The following is a 7,605-nucleotide window of genomic DNA, read 5'->3' as shown; positions in this document are numbered from 1 at the left end:
TTAGTTTAGTGTGTAGTTTTTATTTGTATTTTAACTTTTTTCAGATCCAGTTTTAGGTCCGACTTTGGTTTTAGTGAACTAAAATACCTTTTGTGTGTTTTGTAACACTTCTTCCTGTTGGAGCAGAGCCAACAGTTTGTGACGCAGTATTTCTAAGACTGACATGTTGAATCTGTATCTAACACACATCTATATAAAATATTCATTTACAAAGTCCGCTCTCCGTCTCCTGTTGTTCCTGTTAATAACACCCGGAGTTCAGAGTCTCTCGAGCTGAGATCAGGCCACATTCAGTGTGTTTAGTCTGATTCCCGTACTCTGAACACGAACACACACACACACACACACACACAGAAAATGGCGGACACACTTGGCCTCGTTAGAAAACATTACACACTGACTTTAATGGAGAGACCAGAAATACAAACACACACAGTTTGTTGTGTGAAGAAATCAAACATGAGCTGAACAAACAGTAAAGTTCCTAAAGACAAACTGTTAAAGGAGGAAACAAAGCAAACTTACAGTTTCTTCAAACACCAACAACAAGCTCCACTCCACAGCTGGACACTAAACACGGACACACAGGTGAGCTGCTTCCTGGAAGGAGGCGGGACTCCACCTGAAGCTCAGCACAGGTGGGAGGGGCTATGCTCCGTGTGTGTTGATGTGTTCACTTTAAAAATATGCCGTCTGACTGACTCAGAGTAAAGTTCACATGCTGACGTGTGGAGACATGAAGCCTGTTGTAGCTGCACATGTGAACACACTGATGTTCAGCATGTTTCTCTGTTTCCAGTCTATAGATCCAGACACACTTTCTACCTTCACCTGTGCAGTAGTGATGTGTCGGTCGCGAACGAAATGGCTCTTAGAGCCGGCTCCTTATCGCAAGCCGTGTTTTTTTTTTCCCTTTCTCTCATCCTCTCTCTCGCACTTTTTTTCCACTTCACTCCGCACACGAGCCTTGTGCTTTACGCGGTAGTTACACTCAGTAGCAGAGGAACAGAGCGGGAGGGAAATAGAGAGAAAGAGAACCAGGGACAACAACGTCACATTAGAAAGGTATAGTAATCATCCACAACTATTTTCAGTTGCAGATGATAAAGGATTCAGAAAGTTTATTCATGCAGGCCCATATGACAGAGAATATGCATCTTCTTTTTGTTTTCATATTTTAATTTATATTTAATTGTGTTGTGGTTTGCAGTGTTTTGAGTTGTTTCACTGTAAATTTGTAAATTGAAAAAGCTGAAAATTTAAATAGTTAAAAGTTGAAATGTGAATAGTTGGTTTTTCTATTTATTTATTGCATTTTATGTGGAGTGAATAAATAAAAGTATATTTACGGTGGCCCCTAGAGACAAAGCACGTACAAACTTCAAAACACATACAAACTCTGAAGCACATAAAAACTCAAAACACGTACAAAAGACAACAGAAGTGCTCCAGAATGCTCGGCGCAGTGTTGAGCTTTTGTTACCTAGAGGCTACACAAGCCAGCAAGTACCAACGACCGGATTTGGTGTGTGGTAGTAGCAGGTAAATGAACTTTTTTTTAAAAAATTATTTGAATATATATGAGTGCTTGTGTATAAATACACAAACAATACACATATGCTTTCAATTGTGTAATTTAAGTGATCTAGGTAGCTCTGTTTTGGAAGTTCAGTTAACGCTAGAAATGTGTTTTGGAGTTTGTACGTGCTTTGTCTCTAGGGGCCACCACATATATTTATATATAAACATATATAAATAAAACCACTTTTTTTTTACATTAGTAATTCCTTTTGTGCATAATTTTGTATTATTGTAATAATAAATTAATTAAAGCAACAAAAAAACCTGAAGAGCTGGCTCTTTTTAGTGAGCCGAGTTGAAAGAGCCGGTTCTCTAAAAAGAGCCGGAAATCCCATCACTACTGTGCAGTAAAGACTGAGAGCAGAGCTGAAACCCACCGTACAATCAGTGAGCAGCATCAACACCTGAGCTTCATTCAGAATCTGTTATTCACAGTGATGGGAATAATGGCGTTACAAGTAACAGTGTTACTAACGGCATTTTTTTTTTTTCAGTAACGAGTAATCTAATTACTATTCCTATCATTACAACGCCGTTACAGTTACTAACAAGAAAATGTGGTCCATTACTATTTTTCAACAAACAGACGGTTGAAGCTGTGTTCAGTTTATCGCATCTTATATCAGCTGCAGGAAGTAGCTGTAAGTAATCTGGACGCTACAGCTTTAAGCAGCTGCGCCCTCCTGCGGACGGTAATCATGGCCACTTTTTGGCACAACACCTAGAGCTCAGGGGGCAAAACAACGGCATGAGTGTTTGATCCTTATCTGCAGCTGGACTTTAGTCTGAATCACACTGAAACAATTTCATTTACTTTTACTGTTTTTAAAGCCATTGGGCTGCTTTGTGGCTCACTTATACTAAACTCAGATACTTTCAGTGTGAATCATTTGCAGGAACACAGGCAGGATATAAAGTGCAGAACTTTACAGTCTCTGTCTCAGAGTTGGTCTAAACATGCTAACAGCTCTTTGTTTTTTTCAGTTTTCACTGGTTTGATGTAATAAAAGAAATTTTAAAGAAGCAGACAATTGTTGTTATTTTAGTTCTATAATTTCCTAAATCGTGGTTTGGATCTAAGTCAACATTCAAAATAAATAAGATAATACAGCACTTTAGATGTTTGCCTTTTTATTTTCCCAGCAGTGCTCAGGTTGGTTCTCGGCTACATTTACATACAGATGTTAATGTGTTCAGCAGCTGGACTCATCTGAGGAAGGAACATTGGAAAGGTGCTCAGTGCACAGCTGCATCACTAATTTTATGTGAGAGCCTGTATTTTATTGTATTTATATATTTTTAACATTTTACTTTTGGGAAGGATTAAAATATTTTCAGAAGGAAGTTTTTCCTTCTGTTCAACTTGTTGGTTTCAAAATATTGGGAAGAAAACACAGGAGGAATGCAAGTAACCACACTGGTCCAAAAGATGAATTCAAGCGATGATTTTTAATGAAAACCACACGTGTGGGAGACACACCCTGCAGAACATCAAAGGTGGATCTCTCGAAAAATAAACAACACAAAGGTTTTATAGGGTCAGGTTAATACAACGCCCCTTCATGTCTTAAGCAGATACAACACTTATATACATCAAATCAAAACCACAGATCCCCAGTTAACTTTTGACCCGTTTTAAAAGAACATTCGCTTCCATCCTCCTCTAGGTACAGTCCCCGCAACCACAGCCCCCACATGACAGTTAGACATCCTGTACTTTTATCAAACCATCACATACACCCACAGAAAAACTGCAACCCTAGCAAAACATGCTTAAACTTTCACCTACAAAAATAAACTCACTCGTATATCTGTGTGCGTGTGGGTTTGTGTATGTCTGTACATGTGTTACTCTCGCCTTGTGTTAGAGTGAATTGTTAAATGTTTGTCATTTTTATTCTTACCATTTGTACTTTAACTGTGTGTTGAAAGGAATTCTTTTGTTCTCCCCTCCCCAGATTCTCGAGGTTCTGGGTGAGGGGCTATAGTGTTTTATTGCAGATACATCCTATCTGGAAGATCTGCTTCTTTTGATGTGGTAAAACTTCCTGCCCTTTGTATGGCTTCACTGTGTTATCTAGGGTGAACCATAGATTGGGTGTGGGGAGGTTACCCTCTTTATGACCTAGGATGTTGTTCCTGCTTTATGACCCTTTTGGTCAGCAGCTCACACACACACACACACACACACACACACGCACTTACAAAACCACAGGCAGGGTATTCCTTGTTCACATGTGTACCGTTATATGTTAATGACCCTATGCATATTCAAGTAACCACAATAAAAGGAGTGCTATGGGGAACCTGGCTGAGAGTCTGACGGAGGTCAAGTAGGTGGAACGACACTTGGCTCCAGGCAGGCCTCCCTCATGCATGAGTAACCCAAAGGACTTTGCCTACTTCGTGTCTTGCTTGCTGTGTAATCACATTGCCTTCAACGTTCCAGCGAATAGGTTCAAGCTACAAACCTATCATTAATTGGTCCTTCGAGCCGGATCCCTGGAGTCGATATTCACCGAGGGGAGAGGAGACACGCTGAAAGACCGACGTCAGCCAGGAAGTTCCTGTGGATTAGCTGTCTGTCTTTCCTCCTCGATGAATGACGATCGGCGGGATTCGAGGCTGATATTACACGCTAAGCAACACCGAGTAAGTTTGGAGTACATCTCTATAACTGTACGTCTTCGCCGCTCAGTGGGGCGTTGTCCGTGGCCGCTTAGTGGGGCTAAAATTCGCCGTCTTAGTGGGGCGATGTACAAAACCGCTCAGTGAAGTTGTTGTACAGAAGCATTACAACCCGTTCTCACTCCCGACGCGTAAAATACTGACGATTTGTCACGTCCCTGAACTTCTCATGCTGACGCTGAAGGTACCCTTCCACGTTTTTATGCGACGCTGTGGGTTGTCAATTCATTCCAATATGAACCCGCTCTCGGCGATCAGAGACGCTTCGAGCAGAGGCTCCAGCCATCTATTTACTCCAATAATAACCCCATCACGGCGAAACGTGACGCCTTGAAGTACAATCTAACTGGAAAACCGGGGACCCTCTCCGCGAACGGGTTTTTCTCCCTAATGTAATGCTTTCTTTTAATGACATCGTTAACATTTCTCAACAAAAACACATGAAAGTAACACTGATAATTCAACAATAAAATCGCTTCATTTTCCAAAGTGATTCACGATCTGAAAGTGCGCAGATTTAACGTACATAATCCTTGGTTGGGTTTATTATTTTTATTTCACACGTAAAACTCATTTATAGTTTTATTCACCACTCCTGTTAGTTTTGGATGCGCTCGGCTCCAACCAATCAGACGCAACCGGTGTAAGCAAAGGATGATGGGAGAACGGAGAGACCCGTTTATAAGAATAAGAAAAGGAGGCGGAATTGATTGATTCAAATGCAGGTATGTAAAAAATACATATATTTAGAGTAATAGCTTGATGTGTGTTTCAAAGGGGTTTTTTCACAAAAGCTTCAAACAAACAGAGGTGACTGATCTCGGAAACGATTTAATGCATTTAAAAATGGCTACAGCTACTGTCAGCATGCTTGCTAGGTAGAGTACGGTAAGGACTACACGTGGCTAGTGCAGCATTAGCCATTTAATCCAACATGATCATTAAATCTATTATAAACATTTAAGGACTTGTGTGTTGCAAAATAGCCTCACATGGTGTGTAAAGCAGTTTTTGCGCTAATAGTTCTGCTAGCTCTTTATAAACCTATGATGCTAACGTTAACCGGAGCGCTAAGCTTCAAGCTGCTGACGAACTCCCTCAAGACATGCAGGTAACCTTCTTTTTTTTTTTTTTTTTTTTTTGTAAATGTGATGTAGTGGAAACAAATGTTAAAGAGGGGACACACTTGTCTAATTTATTGTACGTAGTAAACGTTATATTATTTGATATATTTATTATAAATTTTATATATCTGTATATATGTTTCAGTAAGTAAATATTCTTCAATCTCTTTTTTCCCCCATTTTCCGCAGATCAGCATCAATGTCCACGTGAAGAACCTAGTTATGTTGCCAGTGTCAACCCAACAAAAGGCACTTTCACAATATATATAAGAAGGTATTCCTTTATTAAAGTGTACTTTTATATTTGTTGTTATAGTTGAGTTAGGCAGGGCTTTTGTGCAGTCCTAAGAAACATACTGCCTAGAGTGTTTTTCACTTTGTGGAAGGGTTTCTTTCTTTATTTTTTTTTTTCTGTTAGTGTATGGAACTGAGGTGCTTCTCAGGAGCTGCTTCAGTTGTTGGAGGATGGAGAAGAGGACGCAGCCATGACTTGTGAGACGGCGTCTGAGTCAGCTACTACTCACTAGGAGATCAGAAACATGGTGTCCTTGCAAAAGTGGAAAGAGGCCAGGCCTTGTCTTATAGACAATATGTTAGCTACTCTGGATCCACTGTCACACCGTGTGTGTCAGTGTGGCAAACAAGTAGTTGTGAGGTGTCTGGACTGCCTGCCTCTTCCATTCCTTTGTGCTGAGTGTGATATTGCAGTTCACACACACTTTGTCCTGCACAACAGAGAGGCAGTAACAAGAGGGTTTTTGCAGCCTTCATCAGAGTTTCACAAGCCAATAGGTACGGTTTTTAATCCTATGCATTTCTTGCTATGTACTATGAGTGGGTGCTGTTATTGTATCATGTATTGTGTATCATTTAATTTCCAATTCTTTTTATATATATTGTGTGTTTTTAATGTTAGTTCGGCTGTTGCCTGTGCAAAGGCCAGACCATGTGTGTGACTGCTGTTGGGATTTAGAGATTCTTTTATTGCTGCCATATACTCTGCCTTATGATAAATGCATTAATAACATGTTCTACAGTATTATTTTATCAGTAATATTGTTTACAGGGTTCATATTGCATTGAATATGTTTGTCATTGCATTCATTCTATTCACAGGTTTAGTTCATTCTATACACAATGCATAACTGTGCTTGTTTAGAGTTGATGTTCTATCCAAGAGGGTTTTAAGCTTCACTGGTGAGAGTGTCCAGGTGATACATGTTGAGGGAAGATGAGAACATAGCAGGTTGATTGCATGCATGCTTACAATACACATAAATCTAGTAGCAGGCCTGAGCGAAGGCCCAAGTGTCTTCTGCTTCTTATTTGAGACCTGCGCCAATTCAGTCTACTTAGTGATTGAGGACGAGGGTCCATTATTAGCCCTTAGAGGCCCTGAAGCTTGAAGTTATTACCTTAAAAGGAAGGTGTTATCAAAAAGAGAAGTTATATGTTTGTTTATAGTTATTAGAGATGTACAAGATGTACCCTTGTCTGTAAACAATGACTGGACATAATGTATTTTTGACCTGTATTGACGTGTATGTGGGGGTGTGATCCTCTATGCTATAAAACCAGAACTCAGTGTATTTTGGTCAGAGCAAATAAGCCATATGCTGATGGTTGTTCTCCGTTGTCAATAAACTCATCGTTTGATTGCACTTTTCTGGGCCTCCGTCGTTTGTTGTCTGGTCTACAGTTGATCGATCTCGCTTCATTTGGTGGAGGATGCAGGGCAACTGACGATCAGCAGGTGTTTGTTGTTGTTGTCGGCGGAGGTCGAGGCCAGATCAGGTGATCGAACGGCAGACGTCACGGTGATGGCTTGACTATTGGGCCCGCAAAAAAGGTAAGGCACAAACCTCTTAAACTGAAATTGTGCTGTATTGGATTATAATTCTAGAACATGTAGTCAAGTGGTCATCCGTTGATCTCTGTTTTGAGTTTTGTTTGAAACGAAAAACTTTGTTGCAACGAAAATGAAACTCAAGAGTAGTGTTGTGTTCACGGTCGCTCGGAAAAAGCAGTACTGAGCTAAAAGTAACTAGAGATGTTGTTTTAAGGAAATAGAGAGAAGAGAGATTGAGCTGTGATTGAGGAATAAAGAGATTATAAGTGTTTAAAAGTCACGGAGCCGAAGGACTCCACCCCCGGGAAAGACGTTTCCTGGGTATTAAACTAGGGGAGGGGCCCCGCTGAGATTTTGTGGCCT

General features: G+C 40.3%; 1 long non-coding RNA gene across 3 annotated transcripts; it reads left to right on the top strand.

Moving 5' to 3' along the window:
• The first annotated feature begins 4,669 nt into the window (after positions 1–4,669).
• LOC109194444 (uncharacterized) lies at positions 4,670–6,345 on the top strand. 3 transcript variants are annotated; one of them, XR_003217901.1, is made up of 4 exons: positions 4,670–4,994; positions 5,583–5,667; positions 5,812–6,185; positions 6,310–6,343. It is a non-coding gene; the product is annotated as an uncharacterized LOC109194444 (long non-coding RNA). The 3 variants fall into 3 exon arrangements; XR_002060539.2 differs by having other exon boundaries at positions 5,812–6,345; XR_003217902.1 differs by having other exon boundaries at positions 5,445–5,667; positions 5,812–6,345.
• The last annotated feature ends 1,260 nt before the right edge of the window (positions 6,346–7,605 follow it).

This window comes from Oreochromis niloticus, unplaced genomic scaffold (assembly GCF_001858045.2).
Source record: "Oreochromis niloticus isolate F11D_XX unplaced genomic scaffold, O_niloticus_UMD_NMBU tig00003056_pilon, whole genome shotgun sequence".
Classification (NCBI taxonomy): Eukaryota; Metazoa; Chordata; class Actinopteri; order Cichliformes; family Cichlidae; genus Oreochromis; species Oreochromis niloticus.
Note: the sequence above shows the minus strand (reverse complement) of the source record. Positions and strands in the feature narration are given on the sequence as shown.